This window comes from Pristis pectinata, chromosome 2, assembly GCF_009764475.1.
Source record: "Pristis pectinata isolate sPriPec2 chromosome 2, sPriPec2.1.pri, whole genome shotgun sequence".
Lineage (NCBI taxonomy): Eukaryota > Metazoa > Chordata > Chondrichthyes > Rhinopristiformes > Pristidae > Pristis > Pristis pectinata.
Window position 1 is genome coordinate 111,840,907 of NC_067406.1, and position 25,779 is coordinate 111,866,685.

General features: G+C 38.7%; 1 long non-coding RNA gene across 1 annotated transcript in view; it reads left to right on the forward strand.

Annotated features, from left to right (window-relative positions):
* The first annotated feature begins 7,234 nt into the window (after window positions 1-7,234).
* Window positions 7,235-25,779, forward strand: part of LOC127567386 (uncharacterized) — a 37,431-nt gene continuing 18,886 nt past the window's right edge. The window contains exons 1-2 of the long non-coding RNA XR_007955868.1: window positions 7,235-7,359; window positions 20,533-20,592. This is a non-coding gene — a long non-coding RNA (uncharacterized LOC127567386). The remainder of the gene's footprint in view (window positions 7,360-20,532; window positions 20,593-25,779) is intronic.

Sequence of the window (25,779 nt, forward strand, 5' to 3'; positions counted from 1 at the left end):
GTGAGGTCAAGAGTTCACCTTATGGTACCAGGGAACCATTCAATTGTCTTATAACAGTGGGATAGAAGCTGTCCTTGAGCCTGATGGTACGTGCTTTCAGGCTTTTGTATCTTCCGCCTGATGGGAGGGGGGAGAAGAGAGAATGTCCGGGGTGGGTGGGATCTTTGATTATGCTGGCTGCTTTACCGAGGCAGTGAGAAGTGTAGACAGAGTCCGTGGAGGGGAGGCTGGTTTCTGTGATGTGCTGAGCAGTGTCCACAACTCCCTACAGCTTCTTGTGTTCATGGGTGATGCAGTTGCCATACCAAGCTGTGATGCATCCAGATAGGATGCTTTCTCTGGTGCATTGACAAAAATTGGTGCGGGTTGACAGGGACGTGCCAAATTTCTTTAGCCTCCTGAGGAAGTAGAGGTGCTGGTGAGCTTTCTTGGCCATGGTGTCAACGTGGTTGGACCAGGACAGGCTATTGGTGAGGTTCACTCCTAGGAATTTGAAAATCTCAAACCTCGACCTCAAGGTATGTAACACAGCTGTTTCGCAGTGGTTCCTGCACAGCAAAAGATGCATACCTGTGTAAATGAATGCAATTAGTAATCATGACAAAGTTGCATTTTTGTGTGACGCTTGTCCATTTCTCAGATAAGCTTCACAAAGTCATTCAAAGCAAATGTCGGTGAGCCTAGATGTATATGGACAATCTGGGGTACTCTTGTCACACAGCCAAGTACACTTACCCAGGGTACTTTATGTATTCTGGTACCAGAGAGTAACGAATGCTGCCAGCACAGCCTGCTCTTCTTGAGCTTCCTTGGTGAATTAATGTTAGCAATAATTGTGGTCCTATGCAGATGGTTCAAAGATTTCCAGTGGTGACTTAATGTAGAGGCAGTGTTTCCTCAGAAATCGAATGGCAATACGGAGGGGCACAATGCTGAATATGATCCTATGGGCAGACCCAATAGCCACTGATTTGAGATGCTATTGGAAAAGTGAGAATATTCTGAATTGCGCAACTACACTAAAAGAGTCAAACTCCTGAAGGCCAGTTCATGCTTCATGACTTGCTGTTTGAGAAATGTCTGTCATTCAAAAGTCACTGTTGGGAGAAGATTCACAGAAGAGTAGAAAAAGAAATATCCGTTCAAAGCACATTGTTGCATAGCTGCAATAATGTGCTTCTTTTCTGGATGCTTCATGGGAGAACTAGGACCTGAGTGTGGCTGTCAAAGTATAATGTTACATCTGTCATTGTACAGATCAATATGCCAAATGGGCTACAGTTATAAATGAGAATAAAAGGCTACTGAATGCATTTCTTGATTAGGTGAAACAATGCCTAAGTATTCTATTGGATTAAGATGAGATTATTAAATGCTCTTCTGATCTCATTGAATAGCTTTGCTACTTTGTATTGTTCTGATCCCTAAATCCATTAGCATGTTTGAATCTAAGGTTCTTTTGATAAGCCCCTAAAAGGTTTGTAGGTGGGAAAAGTTGCTTGACTGTTCCTGAACTACCATACTGGCTTAAATGACCCCTTAAGCATATAATTAATTTGAAAATAAGTGTGCAGGAAAGTATGAATGTTAGTGTTTAAGCTGCCTCAACACATTCAGAAAGCTGGTCTCATTGGTGAGGCCTGGCATGGGTTTCCTATTGCTGAGAGTCCTGACTAAGTGAATCTTTGCCCTTGTCTTCTTCATCTTGTTGCAGCTCCTCTTGCCACTCTGGTGTAGTTTTTCTTCTGCTGTCATGGCTGCTGGTCCTCCCTTGGCTTAGCTAGCCTAATAGCCAAATTACATAATGCATAGCGTGAGAGCATCCATTTGCTAAGTACCGTAGAACACTGTCAGTAAAGTCTCATTTAGAGCACATTAATGTGGTCTCCACTAAGTTCTTGGTATTGGTGTGGCTGTCATTGTAGTATTGCCTGGCTAGCATGTTTATAACTTTGACCAAAATGAACAGCCATTGAGAACGGGATAGCCCTTCTTCCTCGGAGTACAACATTTGCATCAATGTAACTGCTGTAAGGTAAGATAAAGTTGTGACTACCTAACAATGAATGAGTCATGCAAGTTCAAGCAAACCTGGAACTGATAATTAGAGAGGCCCTCTGATAGTCTACTACCATCTGGATATTGAGAAAATGTATTGCCTTCCTGTTGAGATATATTTGTTGGTTATAATTGTGAGCTGTAATGGCCACATAAGTGCAATCATTGGGGCGGCCTGCAAATGGCTGTGGACTGAAGGAGAATAGATAAAGTCTCCTCTTCTATTGTGGAGACTGTCATTGACTTCCCTAAAGCAGTAAACCAGGGTTGAACAGCAATCTGTGAGATGTGACATATCTTTACAGTTCTGAAGGTACATCCTGCCATTTCCTCCTTGAAACTTAGCCACCCTGCCAACTACTTTTCCATTCAAACTTTAAAGCCATCTTGTTGATCAAGTTTTAGTCATCCCATCAAACAAGTCTTTCTTCTGCTTGGCTTCTATTTTTGTCTTATTATGCTTTTCTAGCATGCCAAGTGATTTTTCTTCCCAAAGTTGTCATATAAATTAAATTTTTACTAAAATGCATCACGGCTTTCTGTAGGAGCACCTAAATGGTCAGGGACAAAGAAGTTATCTGGTGGCATAGCAATGTCTGCACCAGTTGCTGGAACCTATCGTTGCTAATTTGGCAAACTATGATTGCATAGAACAAGCCATGATACTGGTCTTCACTCACGTCAGGGACAACTGCCCTCATGCAAATCATAGTTCATGCTGTTGGAGGGAACATCTTTATGGGCATGTCAGGACAAGGGGTCTGGGAAGGCTTTACCACAGGAAGATGGCAATTGTTCCTGCTCCAACCAGATGTGCTGAAGTTTGAAGAGGTAGCAGAAAAAATGCATGCACTGTTCAAAACAGGTGTCTGCAGCTGCTGCAGAGAGACATGATCATGAACTGAGAGGATCTGGTCATCAACCACCAGTGCAAAACTAGTGTATCTTAAATTGATTGGCAATGTAGTTGCTGTTTTCAGACTTTATCACTCTGAAGTTAGAGTAGGGTTTTTTGTCTAGCTTTAGTGTTAGCTTTACTTTTGAAATTGCTTAGACTCCATCACAACATATTAAAAGCAATATTTTGCTCTGGAATTTTCCCAATTTTTTGTTGGAACTAAGATGGAAGAGAGGAGACTCCTTAAGGCATACTCTTATCCATTATTTAACAGAAATCCTTCTTTTCTTGATCTCTTACGCTGGATGCTAGTAACACCAGAAGGCAAGCTGCTGAAGGCTCACCTGATTTAAACTGTAGTCAGCATATCCCTTTCCAGCACCCAGCCTGGAATACCTTAACAGATAAATTGCAAGTATTTATTTTTATTCAATGAGCTGATTACTAGTACTAGTTAGTATCTGCTATATATTTGTGTTAAAGTGTATTTATTATTTATTTGTTACTCCATCTACCACCTCTATCTGAAATGGGGAATGGTCTGAGGATTCCAAAGGAACTGTAAGTGTAGAGTTACCTGAGAGTCTGAAAACAATAGGTGCCACCTAATGTGACCATCCATGTACTAATGGGAATTAACAGATCAGACAACATGCAGCTATAGGTTTTATCACTGTGGAGAAGCCTAAATTTTTGAGAGCAACCATATCATTTATTGGTAGGTAAAGGCAAGGTAAAAATGGTACTTACTTTAGAATGCCATCGTGCTTTACAATCTTGACATCCCTCTCCAAATGAACCTCAATGGTGTGGACCATTCGGAGTTGTCAGAAGCTCCAGATGGCTAATTAGTTAATTAATCATTCAGTCCCTCTGTTAGTCTGCGCTAGCAGTTGCAGTTACTTCACCAAGTTGTATTGCCGCTCCTGGCTCTAGCCAAATGCTCTCTTCACCCTCCATTATGCCTAATTCCTACCACTGCCTTTTTTTCCCAGTGCATTTTCCCAACGGTCCATCCTCTCACCACCCCCTGCACTCTCTTTATTCCATCCCTGCTTCTTCCCTCACCTTATCTATTTTATTCACTGTCCTTGATCCTTCTCCCCACTGTTTTCTCTACAATCTGCCTCATTTTCTTTCTATGGGTTCAGTTATCACTCTAATCTTGCCTTATCTGAGTGTGCATCACCATGAGAGATGAGTAACAGATTTGTTCCCAAAACTTACTTGATATTTTCATAAATTTTGGGAGCACGCTGCTGTCAACATTTTCCATTCAATGTTACTTTATTAATTGTAAATGTAGTTGCAGGCAGTGGGCACTAGGTGGCTGCATGGAGTATACTTTTGAAATTCCCAAACTCTGGCACCATCTTCAATGTTGAAAATGACTTTATTGACCAAACTATCCCAGGCAAAACCAGGAATAATCTTCAAGTGATCCATTAAAAGTTTTTTACATATTCCTGAACCTTACTTCTTCACATGATTATTTTCGATCCTGCTCATATTTCCCATTTTGACTTTAGAACTTAATTCCAAATCATCGGACACCATATCAAGAGCCACCAACCTAAGTTGCAGACAGGGTCTTCTAATGTCTGATTAGATTTTGCAGTTAAGTGGTTTTGATGCCCCACAGTACCAGTATAAGTATGCCTCCTACTTTATTGCAATTTGGAATCTAACGTCACAGGCGTTGGTATTCAGTCCCTCAGGTCTGATCTGTCATTCCATAAAACCATGGCTAATCTGGACCTACCTTGGTTCCATATCCCTCAAAACACTTACCTAATAAAAAATATTCAATCCAATTTTAATTTTTAGTTAGCCTAGACCCAACAGCATTTTGTAGGAGAAGGTTCCAATTTTCCATTGCCTTTTGTCCAAAAACCCACTTCCTTCTGACACTCCTTCATGGCCTGGCTATTAACTTACTGATGCCCTCTGTCCTGATCACCCTTAAAGGAGTTACCTTCTAATTAGTGGGTACATTACAATTTTGGTGCCTTTTTAGGTAGTACCTTACCTATAGGTTTGTGTGCGGGCTGGTAGGTGAATAGATTCAATCCAAGTTGTTGAGCATACATCATCTGACTTTTTTTTAGACGTCATTTATACAACATGGTAACAGATCCTTCTGGCTCAACGAGCCCACGCTGCCCAATTACACCCATGTTAACCTACTAACCTGTATGTCTTTGGAATATAAACACACTTTAATACAAATCTATAGCAGATACTAACTAGTACTACTAATCAGCTCATTGAATAAAAGATAAATACTTGCAAATTTAAAATCACTACATCAATGGAAATGGCATCCAGGAAAGCTAGAGCATTGCATTGACTATACAAACAAAAAGACTGCAGTCCACAGTCAGTGGACCAAAACAAAGTCCAAGACAATGATACAGAGTCCAAAGTATGCTGGTGAGATCAATTCAGTCAATTGCTATTGTTTCAGTGCCTGCCATTCACTATACTTTTAACAACTTAGAATAGCCAAGTATTTCAGTTGCCAAAAGAAAGGTCACATTTCAATGGCCTGCTGAGACAAGCCACAAAAACAATTTCAGTGGCAATATGAAACAACAACAGAAAGAGGGACTTCATACCTCAGAAGTTCATTCAAACAATGATGAACTGGGATTGTACACAATCAGTAATGGCAGAAAACAGAGACACTTTCAAGTAAAGCTGTCGATTAACAACCAATCCATTTATGTGCAAACTGATACTTCTGCAGACTGTGCATGAATGAATCAAGATACTAACTCTAGCAAAATAAGCCTAATAAAGTTGACATTAGCAGTGAAAACTTAGTCTGGTCTGATTTTTACAAACTTTGGGGCAAATGGACAACCACGCACACTGAGTGTAGCTGCCCACGATTGTATTAACCTATGAAAACAGGCTAACTTTAATGAGGAAGGACAGGCTGAGACCCTGAAAACTAGATTGGAGCAACATTTTCATCAATGATGCTTAAATTTGTATTGTTGGATATGTATGAAGGTGACCATTTTGACTCCAATGTACATTTTTGCTCCAGGCCAAATGTAAAGCTCTCCGTTACGAGCCAAGACTAGACTTACATCCTATAAAGAATGCTGGAATCTGGAGCAAAAATGAGCTGTTGGAGAAACTCAACAGTTCAGGCAGCATCTGTGGAGGGAAATGGACAGTCAACATTTCGGGTCAAGACCCCTTGTATGGACTGAAAGAGCAGAGGGGAGATAGCCAGTATAAGAGAGGTGAGGGGGAGGAAAAAGGAAGAGCTGGCAAGTGATCCAGATGAGGAGGGGTTGATTGGCAGGTGGGTAAGGGAAGGGTGGGGATAGTGACAGAAGCTGGGAGGTAATAAATGGAGAAAACGAGGTGCTGCACATTGTGCAATCTGATAAGTAAGGAAGAGTGGAACCAGATGAGGGAGGGATGGTGGGAAGATGGGAACAGTGGGGGGAGAAGATGGGGAATCCAGTGGGAGCAGTGTGTGGGTGATGGGCAGACAGATGAGATGGAGGAAGGGAAAGAAACTGGGTGAGAGGGGGTTGAAAAGAAGGATGTGCATAAGAGGTCCTGGGTAGATGGGGGGGGGGGGGGGCAGTATGTTACCTGAAAATGGAGAATTTGAATGTTCATGCCATTTGGTTATAGACTACACAGGTGGAAAATGAGGTGCTGTTCTGCTAGTTTGAGTTTCTCCTCACCCTGGTAGTGGAGGAGGCTGAGGACAGACAGGCCGGTGTGAGAATGGGAAGGCGAATGAAAATAACTGGCATCCGGGAGCTCCAGATGGCCATTGCAGACTGCGCAGGTGTTCGGCAAAGCGGTCACCTAGTGTGTCCATGATCTCCCCGATGCGCTTGGCCACATTGAGAGCACCGAATGCAATAGATGAGGTCGGAGGAGGTGCCTGTGAATCTCTGTTTCACCTGGAAGAGCTGTTTAGGTTGCTGGGTGGAGGTGAGGGAGGAGGTGCAGGGACAGGTATTACACCTCCTACGGTTGCACGGGAAAGTGTCTGGGGATGGGCAGGCAATTGCAGAAAGCTTGGTTCAATGACTCTGTTTGCACTGTCAACTGCAATCATTAACAACACTCTTTTGTAATCATGGTCATGGCTTACTAGATATTTTCAGTGAGTACATGTAGATTTCTGTGGAAAAGGGAATGGCAATTTCCTGGTACAGATCAATAGTCACTGAGAGGAATAGAATGAAGCACATGGATTCAAATACCACTACTGAGTGAGCCATTCATGAGTTAATGTGTGAATTGCTGAGGTTTATCTGAAGAGCTTTTTTCTGCTGATGGCCTCTAGTATGTACGTCTTTACGAACTATGTGTGCTATTTGGTATAATTTTTTATACATTGTTCTGTGCGCCTCTGCTGTCAAGTAAGTATTGTTTACCATTAATTAAGTATAATTGTTTAGAAGCTCTATCCTTGTTTACTTGCCTTACTAAACACTAACACGGAAAAGAACCTACAGATTCCACACCTCCCAGTTTCAATCTACTCTGCATAATTTATGAGGTGCAACAGTACTAAACATACTTTTATTCCTTCATATCATCAGGCTTCAATGAGGACAGAGATATATTAAAATAAGCTCTTAAAAAGCAAGTGTTGCTGGGATATTCACATTTCAGCACAAAACATCACTTGGCTAATTTCTGCACACAACCACCGGGCATGTTTCTGCATAACTCTTGATGAACAGAACATACTTCAGGTTTGTTCAACCAAGTTTAAATTGGAGCAGTTGAGTTAAAAACATTACAATGGCAGTAGTCAGAAGGAACACACTTTCAAGCAAAATAAGTGTGTATGAGTCTTATTTAGTACTGCTGTCAAATCGAAGTTGCATTCTGATTATGATTACGATAGGCTGGAGACCAAAGTTGTCACTGTAACAATTACTTAGAAACAGGAGAAACAAAAATGAAACAGAAAGGTGCAGCCTGTGGAGAGAAATAAAAGGTGGTTATCCAAAATTGTTCAATTCATTTTTAAGTCTTGAGGTCTGCAGTGCAGTCATACAGAAAAAGAGATGCTCTTCCTCAAGCTTAAATTGTTCACTGCTGGAGCAATATAGGTGTCCAAAGACAGGAGCGGTTAAGGTGGAAGTGGTATGGAAACTTAAAGTGACACATGACTGGAAGGGTAGTGTTGTCCTTGTGGACTGTTCAGTCATCCAATCTGCATTTGGTTTCTCCAATGTAGAGCAAATGCTATTTCTTCTAATTATGTTTGGGTTCTTGGATGGTGGAAAGGTAAAAGGGCAGGAGCTACATTTCCATGGTTGTGTGCTAAAGTGCTGTGGTTAGTGCAGACAGATGAGTGGACCAGGGAGTTGTGAAGGAAATAGCTCCTTTGTAATGCTGAAAGGGAAGGGGTAGATGTATCAGTGCTGGAATCAAATTGAATGAGGCTGGTATTCATATAAATTTATAATTATCATATTAATAATAACATAGTAAACAAATCATTTCATACTTATTAATTCTGATTAACTTGTGTCTTATACAATACAATAGTAATTTGATTGATCACACTCTGGAATCATTTGAATTAATTATGGTTTATTTAAATGGTGAACGGATTGATTAAAGTAAGTTATGTTTATTGAGTTTATTTGCAAAGTACTTTCAGCGCTTGCTCATGTTTCATATTTCATGTATTTTTGGATGCAATATTAATTAAATAAATCATTTTAGTGGATAGGTTGTTAGATCTATTTCTAATATCTTTTTATTGTCGTGTTGGGATTCATGAATCTAATTGAAATCCACGATTAGTTGAAATTAACCTTAATAATTCATTCCAAAGCAAAAGAAACAAAGTGCCAAAATATTTACATTCACATCCAACATTATGCAATGAGTGCACTTCAAAAGAGTTAATTGTTTTTTACATTTTATTTATTAACATTTTAAGCTTGAACTATTTTAGCAAGATTTTATATTGAAATGCATATTTGAAAAGCAATAGAATTTGATTACAATGATTTACAAAGTTGCAGTCAAGAATGTCATATTTTTCACAAAAGTTTCAGTTCAAAGAATTCATTTGAGTTTTTTTTTGTTTCAAGATTGATAGCTGAAGGCTTGCAAATTCCTGATAATAAAACAGCTTTTAAGGCATCAATTACATAAAATGTAACAGAAACCATGTCTGCCTTAGATTCTGTTTTACATCTAGCAAAAAAGTCAGAAGCCATGTAAGTTGTCTTATGCTAGACTTTTTCTATATACCCAGTTGGATGACAAATTGAAGAGTATCTCTTTGCCAACTTAATAATTCTTTTTTATAATCTAAAGCTGATTGTACTTTCATGGTAATTTCATACCATCAATCATTTCCTTATTTCCAGTCTCAAGGTCCAGTGGTTTCCCAGTAGATCTCATTCATGCCATCTCATTATAATTCTCTAGGTAAGAAAAGAACTGAAAAAGACTAAAAAAAGACTAAAATAAAATGAATACATGATGCAATTTTTTTTTACAGAAGAGTCATGTCCACTGAAGAAAATCTTCACTGAAATTTTTTGATCTTTCAACTACAAATGCATCTTAAAAAAAGAATAAAAAAAACTAGCAGCCAGACTGAATGCAACAAAAGCTACATTTTTGAAATACCTCTTAGATTTATTTATCTTGTTTTAATCGTATGTTTATTATATAAACATTTTCGATATTGCTTAAAACAGTGAGGTAAATCACAAGAATAGTGAATAAGTACATAAATCATCCAATTTAATATCCTTGCTTTCCTTTAGCATGCACTTCGAATTGTTAGTTACATCAACAACTAAAGCACTGCTTTCAGTGGGGACCATTCATTTCTGTTAACTGTATTCAAACCTAGCCCAAATCAAAGTAATAATGCAATTTTTCTCCCCCTCCACCCATAACTCCAGTCCACCTTTAGGTGTCTAATGTAAAAGGAATTTTGAGAAATCAATCCATTTCCTGCAGCCGGTGCCTCACAACCAGAAGCTACTGCAAAGTGGTTTTCTAGTTCAGTGATATCAAGTTGCAAGTTATAGAAAGAATAAATATCTGCATATCTTCTAATTGTTTGAAATTTGCACCATTTCTACCAAGCAACATTACAATTTATAACTTCATTAGGACAAGAAAAATAATGATTCATCCCACAAATTATTTATGCTGAAGGATTTCCCCTCCGCTGACTATATTCAACATGTACAATGGGAAGATTGTTTGTTCTTAAATAAAATAAATTCTCCTATAATAAATTGTTCTTAAAAGGGCAACAAGATATTGAAACCTCTCCAGGATATTGGAATTTGCTTCATTTTTCTAGTAATTTGAGCAGGAGGTCAACACGGGGGGGGACCAGAAAGAACAAAGTGGTAGGTTGGTGATGGGGTGGAGACCAGGAGAAATTTAGTGACAAAATTGGTGGTAGGAAAGGCAAGTGAATAACAAAAGATATTTTCTAAAGGAGGTGTAAATGGAAGTGAAATCTGTATGCCAGAAGAACAGAAAGAAAAAAAAAGATGAATGCTATAAGTACAAGATACAATTCCATGTTGAGACCTGAAGGCTGTAATGTGCTAGATCAAAAGATGAGATGCAGTTCCTTAACCTTACAATGAGCTTTCTTGTAACCATGTAGGAGACCAAAGGCAGAGAGGTAATGGTGGGCAGTTTTGGGTCTGTTAGCGCTAAAGCAGGTCCTGCTGCAGCAGTTTTTAATGTCATTGCCATTAAAATATGCCATTTGTTTTGTTAGACTTAGAAAAGATTTAAAAAAAGCATTTGTCATATCTGAAATAAAGAGATTTGAAGTAGTTGACATAATTATTGACAAATTCAGCTCACCCATAATTTGCCTGCAGTATGACTTCAAATGATTTCAATAGGATGAAAAATTAGGAGTGATGCCTAATAATAACTGTTCTGATTTTCCCTGCTTAATATTATCAAATTAAGTCAAAACAACATCCAGAGTCTTCTAAAAGGTATGGCTTAGAATTTAAGGGACATGTGGTGATTTTTAAATATACCTGTAGTTTTGACTATTGGCAGCCTAAAGTGGTACAGATAGTGATGAATGTGGTATGTTGTTTTATCAGTAACCCCACAGAATTGTTTAAAAAAACAAAAGACAGAAAAAAAACAAGGATAATTGAAGAAGAAGCAGTATTTAAAAAAATGAAAAGGAACTAGAAATTTGTTCACATGGTTCAAAAAAATCGGTGCTATGCTGTTGAAAATCAATTTAACCCAGAGTAAAGCAATTTGGCACACCCTCTTGGTGACCCTAGGAAATGTATCTCCTCATTTCTTGGTGGGATCTTAATTCTCCCAAGAACTATTCTTCCAGTTCTGCTAAATGATGTCGCTAGTTATGCAACATCTATCTGCAACAAGATTTTCAACTTTATGCTCTAAAAATGTATGACATTCATGTTTGCTCACAGATCAGCTGGCTTTAACAAAGTCTGTTTCCTCTGAAAACATTTTACTTAAAAAGTCAAATGTTAAAGTGCATTCTTTGTCCTCACTAAGATCTCTGACCTTCCATGACCTCAATTACAACCTCACATCTGTGCCTTTGCTGCTTTGACCATGGAGGTCAGGGTCACAGATACTTTCAGCTTTCAGCCTTAAGGCTATTCTAGGCTGCTGATCTTTGCCACAGTTTCCTGCTCACAGCTGCATGTCACCCAAACTCCTTACTCAAGGAGAGGAAACTTTGTTAACTTTCCTTCAATCCCTAGGAGCTGGCAGAGTGGACATGGGCATTTGCCAGCTTAACAGGCTTCCCCAAATGCAGGCATTCACAGACTGCACTTAAGTTGTTACAGAGACTTCATTGACAACTTCTTACCAGAAGTATTTGACTGTAGCACTAGAATGTGTTGCCCTTTCTCAGGATGTCTTCATCTTCCCTTCCTATACTGATTCTCCAGCAATGACTTGACTGTTCAGTGCAGCTAGCTACTCCAGACTGCTGCTTCGCAGATCAAACTTGGTGGAACAGATTGCAGCAGGGCAACAAAGCCTGGAGCTACACATAGCCATCCATTATGGACAGTAGCCTTTCTTTGACCTATTTGCCACCATGGGCTGGGACTGTGGGTAGACACACTACAGAAGTAGTAACAGCAGTAAGCTGTTGGGTGAGTAAACATAGTTGGGGACTTCTTAATAAGATAGAATGGCTAGGTTGGGATGGACCAGGTCCTTTGCCTGGAATTACTGCCCCTGTTGTTTACATTGTCATACTTCACTGGACCAGATCTGGAAGGTCTGTCCCAATGTATCAGTATGTGCTGCATTGGAAATCAGATACACCTTTAAATAACTACCACTCCTTGCAAGCACAATGCACCTTTCCCTTAATATGTACAAAATGCCTTTAAACAGCTTTAATTTCCCACAATATTAGGTTTCTTGTTGACACATGCAGCCAATGAACATTCTGGATCATGCAGGCAACACACAGCAACCACACCTGGCATTCTAAACAATGAAGCTAATTTCTCCTTCTTTGTTTTCTTTGAGGGTCCAGATGGTTCTTTGGTGTTGATTCCCTGATAGTTCCCATCATTCTCTTTTAGAAGACTGGTCCTATTGAGGATATTGGCCTTCACAACTTGTGTTTTCTGTCAGATTTAAATATCTGTTTAATATTTTGCATAAAATGCTGAAATTCCTCAGCAGGTCAGGGAGCAAGTATAGAGGAAGGAACAGTTTTTCAGGTGGAGTCTCAAAACAGAGCTCAGGTTTCTTTTGATTCCCCTCGAGCAACTGAATTGGCAATGAAAGACACAACTACACAAATAGTTTGATTAAGTAACTTTATTTAGCTCTTAACTAAAATAACAAAGAAATTAGTAACTCAAGTAATTTTGTTTAACTCTAAGCTACAGATCTAATTTAACTTTTGTAACTACAGCTACAAATCTAATCTAACTCGGCTAAAAGAACAAAACAGACTTTTTTATTTGATTCTCCACTAATAAATCAAGCTTAAGGTTGCATGCAATTCATAGTAATACTTATCAGCAATTAACAATTAGCAGCGCTGCTTGTGTATTCATAACCACTCAGTCTTTAGCTGCCAGGGAGTCCCAACAGTTTGATGAGACGTGAAGGGGTATCAAGGGCGCCAGGCACTGGTTGCGATCTAGCCCACGGAGAAGCTCCAAAAAAAATCCCTTGAAAAGGCTTGCTATTATACCGTTCAGGGTCTCCCTTATTTCCCCTACTTGAATCACAACTCCATATAAGACAAGACCACTGATAGTGATTTACTGGAAACTACCACATTTCAAGTAAATCCTGTCAGACAGGTCTACCTGTGTAACCAGAACTCAAAAAGAAACTTAAGTCAGCCATCTTGTCAACATATTCAGCCAGGTCTCCAACCTGATGGCCTCAACATTGATTTCTCTAACTTCTGGTAACCCCACCCCTTCTTTTTCTCCACCCCCTGCCCACCTCCTCTCCTCCCCTCCTCCATCCTTTATTCCATGGTCCATTGCCCTCTCCTACCGGATTCCTCCTCCTTCAGGCCTTTGCCTCTTCTATCACCTTTCAGCTTATTACATCTTCCCCCCCCCCCCCCCCACTTCCTCATCCAGCTTTCACCCGGACTCACCTATCACCTGAACTCACCTATCCCTTGCCTTCATGTGCTTCTCCCCCTTCCCCCACCACCTTATTCCGGCTTCTGCCCTCTTCCTTTCCAGTTCTGTTGAAGAGTCTAGGCCCGAAATGTTGACTGTTTATTTCCCTCCGTGGATGCTGCCTGACCTGCTGAGTTCCTCCAGCACTTTGTATATATTGCTCCAAATTCCAACATCTGCAGAATTTTTTGTGTCTGAGTAAAATATCACCATGATTTTACTGAATGGTGGAGCAGGCACAAGGGGCCCAATGGCTTTATCCTGTTTTTATTTCCGTAACTCACAGAAGAACCTGGGATTGTAACAGTGACTAAGCAACTTTTGTACTTGAGACGCAAAGGAGTTTGCATTCAACAGGAGCACGAGTTTGAAAATCAGGCATTGAAGTATGTGCATTTGGTTCATGAGACTAAAATTAATGAGTCAAATTTAGTGGGTTTTTTTTTAATAAGAATGCACTCCAATCCATATAATTTTATGATATCTATTTGACCAAATGATTCTATATCATGACATGTAAATCCAGAAAAATCTCCCTTTGTAGGGAAAAAGGATCTCTTTTATCAATTCTCCTGTTCAAAGCATCCTGGGCTATAAAATAACCAACTCACTGAGGGTTATTTACTTATTGAAAGATTCTGTGGAACATTTTATGACAGTGCCTTTATGTAAAAATGGACTTCAATATGTTTCCAGGCTGGGATTCTTTGGGCTGTTTATTTAAAAGTGTTTCTATAAAAGAATCAAAAATCCTCATACAAAAATGTACCAGATTTGCATAGCTTTGGGAGCTGCTGGTTTCAAATTGTAACTTCTATTGTCACTTCAGAGTTGTCAAAAATAAGAATGTAAGTAACAGTGTGGTTAGCGTACTATATATCGATTTACAAAAGGCATTTGATAAGTTAGCTCAGTGATAGAGATGTTAACAAAATTAACTAATGATTATGGCAAGGCTGATGGATGGAGAGCAGGGAGTAAGGATGAACAACTGCATTTTTCTCACAAAGGAAGAGTGTTCCCCAGCATTCAAGAAAAGGGCCACTGCTCCTTTTGATATGTATTAAGGACCTGGACATGGGTGTTATTTTAAAGTTCGCATGAGGCATGATACTTAAAAATTAGTAAACAATGCAAAAGGTGCTTGTGGTGGGATTGGGGGAATGGAATGGATGGAAGATGAAGAGAATTGGGCAAAAACATGCCACAGTTAAGCATGGCTCTCCAATCACATTGGAAGCAAATTGTCACCTATATTTTTTGAAGAATAAGCCCTACACTATTGAATATTTCAGGAAATGGGCCTTCCACTGTGAATTCCTATTTATCTTTGGGGTTTTTTGGCCACAATGGGAATACCACTACTTCCATCTTCTCTTCCAAGATACACGTCACTTTGACATAGACATATATTAACAGTATATCAGGGCAACATTGTACCAAGTGCAGAATTCCCCAAATCTAAGATGTCACTGATGGCACTCACATGGCCATATATGCTTTTTATACATCAAGTAGAAAGGATTTCTCAACATGTAGTTTGGTTGAATGCCTGCAACACATTATCACTTAGTGTTTATTTCCTTACAAGTCCCCAAATTTAGGTTTAGGTTTAACCAAAGCATCTCAGGAGTTATTGCACCGACAATTCTTGACTATTTTCTCAACTCATTTACAGATTACATTTGTAAGTAGATTATACTTTTTTTGAGGGCTAATGCCAAAGTGAGCAGCAAACCAGAACAGCAAGTTTAAAGAGTATTATCCAGCAAACTGAGTCTTCTATGGAGATAAATAAAAATCAACATTGAAGAGTTTTCAAGATTATATCAGCTGATTTTACTGCTCACCACTCTTCCTCCTCCTTCTCCTCCTCCTCCCACCTAGGTGTGACTCAGTTGGAAAACACCTGGAAGCCATTTCCACTATAGGTGATCCTAGCTGACCTGGATTCCCAGATGTAATTCATTGGAGCACAGAAAAACCTCAGCTGAAGGAAATTTGAAATAAAAACATAATAAGCTGGAAACAGGTAGCAGGCCAGGCAGCATCAGTGAAAAGAGGAACAGAGTTAATGTTTCAGGTGCTTGAACTTTTTCATTCCACTTATGCTGCCTAACTTGCTGAGTGTTTCCAGTTTCTCCCACGTGTTTATTTCAGATCATTTGTCATATGTTTGTCTAGTGCTGGCTGGATTTCATGTTCCTGCAGCCGGAGGAGAAGATCAGCCATTTTCTGGCTTGTGTTCGAAAAAGAACAGCTTAAAGTCTTCCAGTTGATGGTTCTAAAAAATAACATTCTTAACAATTGCCTCACTCTGAATCTGCCTATCAATCCCTTTAAAAATTTTGTATGTTTCAATGAGATCACTTCATATTCATCAAAACAACAGTACAGGCTGCTTGATCCCAGGGTCAGGTGAACACTCCGTCAATTGCAAGTATATCCTACCTTAGACCCCAAATGTACACAATATTCAAGATGCAGTTTCACCAGGGCTGTATATAATTGCTGCAAGACATCTCTTGTACTCAAATCCTCTTACAATAAAGGCCAATATATTATTTGCTTTACTAAGTTCTTGTTGAACCTGCAAGTTGACTTTAAATGATTTGTGTAAGAGGAACACAAGCCACTCTGAACACCAAAACCTTTCAATCTCACACCATTTAAAACATATTCCATCTTTCTAATGATTCTTAGTCCCTTTCCTCTCTGTATTTTCATTCAGAAAATGGGAACTGTCTCTGCACAAATGTAGAAAAATCAGACAATCATTTTATTGTCTATTCAGTAACTGTAGTCTTGAGATTCCTTGCCCCAATGGAACCTCATTCACAAGTGTGAAGTTCTTTTTTAATCAGCCTATTTAAAAATTAAACTGAGATGAACTATGCTGTATTCCAGAAAAATAGGATACTTCTCTCTCAGTCTACCATATTCCTATTGTTTGCCTTCATGTAGCTCACTTGAAAATAGGGCTTTTCATGAATTGTCTGGATGTTCAATTTTCCAACCAATAGGGCTTTCCAAAATCAGGCCTATCGTATGAAACTTTCAGAAGGGTGAACACATGCAAGGAACAATTCCAGATGAAGGCTGGTGATATACAAGTTATTTAGTTTTATGAGCTTTAGCAGTAATTAGAGCACAAGAAAGAGGTAGTTATAAATAGTAGAGTGCATTCTCAGAAAATGCAGCAGTCTCTTACCTTGCCATCCTCATAAGGATTTTTAACTTATTACAGCATTGAACTGCCATATTTATTGCTACTTTCTACCCTGGTGACTGTCTGCCACTCCTGCTGTAATGTCCCTGTGGTTTTCTAACACTCTGTGTCAAAGAATGCCTTCCTCCTTTGCCTGACTTTAAGCAGACTTCCACCTTTTCACCAGTAAATCTGGGTACTATGGACCCTAATGCAGCCTACATTTCAATTTTGTTTCCAACACTGATCTTGGCGGCATTTCTCTTTCTGTTGTTCCTTCGTCCTTTTAAGACTTGGAGCAATATGGTGTTTCATCACTGTCTTCCCATGACAGGAATCTGTGAAGTTGATATTCAACTGAGGTTGAATCTAGAATATGTGGTGGGGTCAAGTGGGCACATATTCCTCAGTGCTAAATTTAAACTCAGACTTTCACCAGAACAGATATTCTAAGCTTAAAGTGGAGTTGACTGAAGTCTTGGAAAGAATATCATCCAAATTTAGTGAAGTAAAACAAATACTTTTATATATTAGTTAGTACACCTCTCTTGTGTACACAAAAGTATTAACACATTTAAAAGTTTAATTCAAGCTTCCTGAATCAGAAAGAAAGGACGCGCAATTATATGGTGCATTTTGACCTGAGAACATTCCAGAGTCTGTCACATACTTCTGAAATGAAATCACTGTTATGACAAATATAGCAGTCATTTTTGCTCAGCAGTGCTTCACAAAGTAACATGGAGATTTGACCAAATAACCTGTTTTAAGTGTCATTGCTTAAGTAATAAATATTGGCCAGGACATAGATACTGCTTTTACCTAAAATAATGCTCTGGGATTGCTGAGATGGGCAGACAGGGCTTCAGTTTAACACCTCATCTGAAAGACAGCCACTTTGACTGGTCATCACTCATGGGGAACCTAAATTACGTGCACAAATCGAAAAGCAAAAATTGCAGATGCTGGAAATTTGAAATAAAAACAGAAAATGCTGGAAATACTTAGCATCTGTAGAGAAAGAAACAAAAATTAATGTTTCAGGTTGAGGTTCTCATGGAAGAAAGATGGGAGGCAGCATAAAGGAAATTACAGACCTATTAGTCTGACGTCAGTGGTGGGAAAGTTATTGGAATCGATCCTCAAGGATGAGGTTATGGAATTCCTAGAGGTGCAAGGCAAGATAGGTCCTAGCCAACATGGTTTTGTGAAGGGAAGATCCTGCCTGACCAACCTATTGGAGTTTTTTGAAGAAATCACAGGTAGGGTGGATAAGGGAGAGGCAGTAGATGTTGTGTATTTAGACTTTCAAAAGGACTTCGACAAGGTGCCACATAAGAGACTGTTTAATAAGATGAGAGGTCATGGAATTACAGGTAGGATAACAGAATGGGCGGAGCATTGGCTGGTTGGCAGGAAGCAAAGGGTGGGAATAAAGGGATCTTGTTCTGGTTGGCTACCGGTTACTAGTGGTATTCCGCAGGGGTCGGTGTTGGGGCCGCTTCTTTTTACCTTGTACATTAACAATTTGGATGATGGAGTAAATGGTTTTGTGGCTAAGTTTGCGGATGACACCAAGATAGGTGGAGGAGTAGAGAGTATTGAGACAGGAAGGTTGCAGAGAGACCTAGATAGTTTAGGAGAATGGGCAAGGAAATGACAGATGAGATTCAATGTTGAGAAATGTGCAGTTGTACACTTTGGAAACAGAAATAAACGGGCAGATTATTGTCTAGAAGGAGAGAAAATTCAAAGTACAGAAGTACAAAGGGACTTGGGGGTACTCGTGCAGGATACCTTAAAGGTTAGCCACCAGGTCGGATCGGTGGTAAAGAAAGCGAATGCTATGTTGGCATTCATTTTGAGAGGTATAGTGTATAAAAGTAAGGAAGTGTTGATGAAGCTCTACGGGGCACTAGTGAGGCCTCATTTGGAATTACTGTGCACAGTTTTGGGCCCCATATCTTAGGAAAGACGTGCTGATGTTGGAGAGGGTTCAGAGGAGATTTACGAGGATGATTCCCAGAATGAAAGGGATTACGTATGATGGGCGTTTGTCGGCTCTTGGACTGTACTCACTGGAGTACAGAAGAATGAGAGGGGACCTCATAGAGACATTTAAAATGTTGAAAGGACTGGACAGAGTAGATGTGGCCAAGCTGTTTCCCTTGGTGGGTGAGTCCAGGACCAGAAGGCACAATCTTAGAATTAGAGGGTACAGGTTTAAAACAGAGATGAGGAGAAATTTCTTTAGCCAGGGGGTGGTGAATTTGTGGAATTCCTTGCCAGGTACAGCAGTGGAGGCCAGATCATTGGAGGCGTTTAAGGAAGAGATAGATAGATATCTAAATAGTCAAGGTATCAAGGGATATGGGGATAAGGCCGGAAAAGGGGGTTAGAATAGTGTGGGTTTTTTTGCCCCCCCCCCCAATTTCTCATTTCTTTTTTTTTTCCCTTTTCTTTGGAGCAGACTTGATGGGCCGAATGGCCTACTTCTGCTCCCTTGTCTTGTGATCTTGTGAAGATTATCACTATGAAATGTTAGCTCTGTCTTTCTCCCCAACAAATGCTATCTGACCTGCTGAATATCTCCAGCATTTTCTGTTTTTTTTTTAATTCACAAATATCTGGAGTGACGCTTGAACCCAGAACCTACCAACTGAGTGCTACCAATAAATCAATGCTGAAATGTATGTAGATCCCTTGTATATTTATCTATTTAATCTTTATTAACTATTTGAATGTCTGGAAAGCAAGTTACTCCAACTTGGCACTAATATTTGATCAGAAATTCAACTACTGCTGCAGAGAAATTTCCTTATATGCTCTTCTGCTCATAAGGTTCACTATTGATAGAAAAATGTTTTAAAAATTGCCCATTCTCTTTCAGAGAACATACAATTTTGTTCATGTCTGTGGTAATACACTGGATGACTGTTCTTGCTGTTTCTTTTCTCAACCTTTCTTCTTCACCCCTACAAATTCATTTTAATCTTTCATGTCAGCTTTGACTAAACTCAAAACTTAATAGTATGTGGAAGTTTTTCACATTTCTTCACACTAGGACCCTTCTCTTTCTTAAAGGTTGAATGTTGATCACATCAGAATTACACAGTCAAAACTGCGTAAACCAAGATGTACTTTTTAATTATCCCCTGTAAGCAAAAAATCTTAGATTAGGTATTGCTCTGTTACATCTTGATGGACAGTGCTACACATGAATTCAAGTATTAGATTTGGCTTGCCAAGGCCTCAGGTAAGATAGAAATGGCCATAGGCTAGTTGAGTCAGAAGGGAGTAGACTGACTCATTAGCTGTAAAACTGTTTGATCATATTTTTCAAACTTGCAGCTGGAAAAGATGTAACCAAAAACTGCCGTATTTGAAATAACTTAGGGAAAGCAATAGTTTTGAATCAATATTAGTAATTGATAATGGAGCAAATTTAACCAATGCCCCTTGCATTAGGTAAAAAGATTAATTTAACTGTAATTCTGAAATACAAAGCACCTAGCTGCAGAACTAATTCTGTGGAAAAATGACATCACACTATTGATTATTCTCTGAGTATAATGTTATTATGAGATTAAGGAGTTCACTTATTTTGCCAGTTATATTCAGATTTTGTTATCATTCTTGTATTTAACTATTTATTTATTCTTCCTTTTGATTCATCTTTTGATCTCTTATAGGTGTCAGTTTAAAGATCTATGAGGAGAATATCCAACTACAACCATTTATGTACTAATAAGGTATTTTTTTCCTGAGGGTCTAATTTATACTTGCTTCACTAAGAGTGCATTAAGTAAGTGTTAATTGCAATTCCTTAGTTTTTTAACTCACTATCATTTCCAAGTAACCTTATTCAATTTTTAAAATCTGTTACATTAGTATTGATCCAGCACAGAACAGACAGCCGGACTACATGTAATGCAAATGAATAAAATCATTGTCTAACCAGGACAGTTGTCCTACAAGGGTTACATATAGCACAATAAGTACATCTGTAGTATGGAATGGCCCAGGACTATAAAACAAGCAGTTTGAAGAGCAATGGAGATAACAAGGTGCAATGCTAGCAAGATTTTAGCTGATATTATACATGAGAAAAGGAATATGTTTTACAATCTGAGGAATAGCATGGGTCAGCATGGGAGTCATACACCAGCAGGATCCTGGCAACTAAGTTCCTGTTTTGTGGTTAAACAAAAATAATTGCCTGCGTAAAGTCCACTGAGAAAAATTGTATGAGAATGAGCACACACCTGTAAAGATGCTTTCCTATTTTCAACCCTAATTTATTTGTGGATAATTAAGTGAACTCCTGTAGGATTATCCATCCCTCCCAATTCTCTACTTATATTCCTCCCAGGGAATTATTTATGCAAAAGTGAAATATCAGCTTCAATATCTTACAGCCAGTCAAAAATTATAGGAGATCAATTCATGTGTTTGATGTGCATGGTAAACGAATGATATCATTGAATAACCAGCTAGATGTGTGGATGAAGATCAATTGCCCAGGACCTTTGATTTGCATTGTGCATTACTGGTAGATATCTGAACAAGCTGAAAGAAATAGAAGAATTCTTTAATTGGGGCAGGCACGGTAGTGTAGCGGTTAGCATAACGCATTACATCGCCAGCGACCCGGGTTCAATTCCAGCCGCTGTCTGTAAGGAGTTTGTACGTTCTCCCTGTGTCTGCATGGGTTTCCTCCAGGTGCTCTGGTTTTCTCCCACATTCCAAAGAGATACGAATTAGGAAGTTGTGGGCATGCTATTGTTGGCGCCAGAAGCGTGGTGACACTTGCGGGCTTCCCCTAGAACACTCTACTCAAAAGATGCATTTCACTGTGTGATTTGACGTACATGTGACTACTAAAGATATCTTATCTTAAAACAGTGAGTCAGATACTACATAATTTCATTATCCCCGTACTTGATTTCTAATATTTCTCAAGTAAATCATGCTCAAAAATTAAAATGTTTAAACGTATTAAACAACCTGAGTTATTGCTGTTACAAAGATTTCTTCTCTTCTTTGAAATGCGTGCCAATGCCCTCCATGGCCCTCTTTATTTCACAGTATCGTGTTACTAACGTTTTTTCTGGTTGTTACAGCCTCTTTTCAGCAAGCAGTGTTAGGTTTGGTTTGATGAAAATATTAGACAGTTCACAATGCATTACTATTATTCTCCCAACAGGTTTAGGCTTGTACTATATGGTAACTACTGCAGAAAGATTGCTTTAATCGTTTAAATATACGCTTCTGTATTCATTCCTTTAGAACATAATTTATTTTATGCTCTTTCCCAGGAACTCAAAGGCTTCTGTATCATCTTCTAGGAAAATAACATGCAGAATTTATCCTCTCATAACTCATTGGGAAATTATTGACACCATAAAAAAAGACTATCCAGATATGAAGCAGTTACAGTATTTGGATCGTTTTTTAAACTTGTGGCTGCTTTCCAACAGAATTCTTTAGGAATGGAATACATGTTCGTATGACTTACACATAGCAATGTCAGACATTGGAAACAAATGTCTGTCTAGCTGCTACCAGTCACACTGTGGTGCAACAATATATATAGGCTTATGCTGAAAACAGGATTCTGTAAGTTCTGTTGTAGTAACAATTTTTCACTACTGTTCATAAAAGGAAATGGTATTTTACTACAGTGATTGTTTTAATTGCCACTTAAGGATATGTAGATGCTACAGTTAGCTTCAGATCTTATTCCAGGGTTAACATGGATCAGAGATCACATCTCTGTTGGTGTGTACTTCTACTGAAATCAAAGTAACTGATACATTCATTCTAATCTTCATACGTGTCTCAGTCCATACTAAGTCCTGCAGACTTGTCTCCAATGCTTAGGATTTCCATGGCAATGATCTACTTTACTAATTCTTTGAATGCTCCCACTAAATGCCTAGTAGTGAACTTACAGCTGCTTAAAACTTCTTGCTGTCTGTGGTGTAAATGGTGAAGGTGTGTATGCCATGGGAACATTGCTAACTACCTTATTTCAACTTTTAGTTGAATTGAGAATAGTTATTGCAATATGACCATTAATTTTCTTATATTATTTAAATGCTTCTACAAGCAATTAGTCAACAATGTGTTTTTATCTAGCTCCATTAACATAGTATCATATCCCAGGATACTTTACAGAAGCATTATCAAACAAAATTTGATACTGAGCCATGTGAGAAGATATTAGAGAGTATGGTAGAGAGGTTAAGGGAGAGAAATCTAGAGCTTATGAATTTAGTTGAAGACATAATTGCCAGTGGCGGAGGGATTCAAAATGAGACTAGTAAATATCTAGGAGGTTGTAAGTCTGGAGTGATTTGGAATAGAGGATGATAACTTTAAAACTGAGGTGTTTAATCAGGAGAATATATAGGTCAGCAGTCATGGGGATGATGCTCCTCTATGCACATTTTGAATCTGTATTAATGTCTCTCTGGATAACATGCACCACCTATTGAAATTCAAAGTTGTCTTTCATCTCAAAATCCATTATGCTATCCATATCCATTACACAATGCATAGAGATTAACAAAACTTGAGTTAAAGTTTGTGAAATCATCAAATATTTTAAAACTAAGCAAGGCCACAATCAATACATTGATGAAATGTCTGTGAACAGGTTTGGTAATTATACTGTACTGAAGAAGTTGAGTTCATGTATATCTTATATAGTTGGAGGAATATAGGTCAGTTCATTTTAAAAATTATACAGTTAATGGAATTTATTGTATAATTGTGCAAAACATATGGAGCTTAATTCTTAAACAATTCTCAGAATCAATCATTTATTCCATTTATTAAAAAAAATACATGCCAACCTTCCAGGATGTTGTATGTTGCCAGAATGAAATATCATTTTTAGACCCTTGATGCTGTAACTTCTAGCCCAGAGCATAATTGGAACAGCAACCTAATAGATAATATAACCTATGTTATTTGATATTATTTTTGTTTTGGGAATACCATAATTACACAACAATTTCACAGACCAGAGAATTACTTTTTAGCATTTTTAATATAATCTTTGTATAAAACACATTATTTATTCATGTTTATTTTGAAACTTCAGATTTTCCTGTGGTAAAATAATGTCAATTGTTAAGCTTTTCACATAGATATAGAATTCTATATTCAGTGAGATTGATACTTTATTGGCATCCATCTTACACAAATTTCCTGATGCATAGCATTAAAAGAGTAATCAAATTTCATTTCGCAGCAGCCCCCAATAAACATGTCTCTCATTAAACAATTATTTAGTTAGCATTTCTTAGCAAGAATTATATCAGCTAGAGCCTTGCTGGTAAGTTACATTACCTTTGAGACACTGTAAACCCTGTTAATTGTCTTGCAGGGGAATTTTTTGAGATGGTGGGGTATCATTGAAAAATGAGAAGCAGCTCGGACAAAAATACTAATTGAAAGTATTAACATCCTATTTGTTTCCTGATTTCACAACATAGAGCAGCTTTAAGATGGCAAAGCATCTTGAGGTGTTCCAAAAACGTTTTATTAAACAAAACTTGATATCTAAGGAGAATTAGAACAGAGATAGGTTTTAAGGAGCATTTTAAAGGAGGGCAGGACATGGAGAGGCTTAGCACCTTGACAGTTAAAAGCACAGCAGCCATCAGTGGAATGATGTGGGATCCATAAAAGGACAAGAGTTAGAAGAAAGCAGAAATTACGGAGCATTGTGGAGCTGGAGAAGGTTACAAAGGCAGGGAAGGTGAAGCCATGCATGGAATAATTGCAAGAAGAATGGAGCACAAAGGTAGGGAAGTCTTGCTGCACAAGGCCTTGATTAGACCAAACATAAGGTACTGCACACAGTTTTGGTCTCTTAATGGAGGGACATACTTGCATTAGAGGCTTATTAGGTTAATTCCAGGGAAGGAAAGATTAATAGAATGGGTTTTTACTTTCTGGAGTTTACGATGATGAGACATGGTCTCATGAAACAAAAGATTCTGAGGCGGTAAGAAAATGTTTCCCCTGATTGGGGCATCTAGAACTTATTTCAGGATAAAGGGTTGCCCATTGAAGACTGATATGAAGAGAAATTTCTTCTCTCAGAGAGTTGTGAAGCTTTGGAATTCTATATCCCAGAGAGCTGTGTAGGCTGAATGGATGAGGTCAGGTTTATGAAGGTTGCAAGTTAACAGGCTGGCCAGGACAAATTCGGAAAGTCAAGTTGAGATAAAGGTGTGAAATGCATGTCACTGATATTAATTAAAAATAGGACAAAATTATTTGGAATCTCTGGGCCAATGTTGCATTTAGATATGGCATTGAAATGAGAACAAGAGTTGGAATGTCATATTACAGCTATATAAGACATTGGTGAAACAGCACTTGGATTATTCTGTGCAGTTGTGGTCGCCTAGCTATAGGAAAGATGTCACTAACCCGGAAAGGATACAGGTTCACAAGGACTGTTACCAGGACTGGAGAGCTTGAGTTATAAGAAGAGACTGGGTAGGCTTGCCCTTTTGCCGTGGAGCATAAGAAGCTGAGGGGTGACCTTATAAATGTCATGAGGGGCATAGATAAGGCGAATGGTCACAATCTTTTTCCCAAGCTAGGGGAGTCCAAAACCAGAGGGCATCGGTTTAAGGTGAAAGGGGAATGATTTATAGGGGACCTGAGGGGCAAGTTTTTCACACAGAGGATTTAGGTATACGGAATGAGCTGCCAGTGGAAGTGGTACAATTACAACGTTTAAAAGACATTTAGACAGGTACATGAATAGGAAAGGTTTAAAGGAATATGGGACTAGCTCAGGTAGGCAACTTGGTCGGCATGGGAAAGTTGGCCTGTTTCCATGGTGTATTAGTCTATAACTCTATGAATGTTTATTTCATAGTGTCAATAGTATTTGACAGGATGCAAGTTGA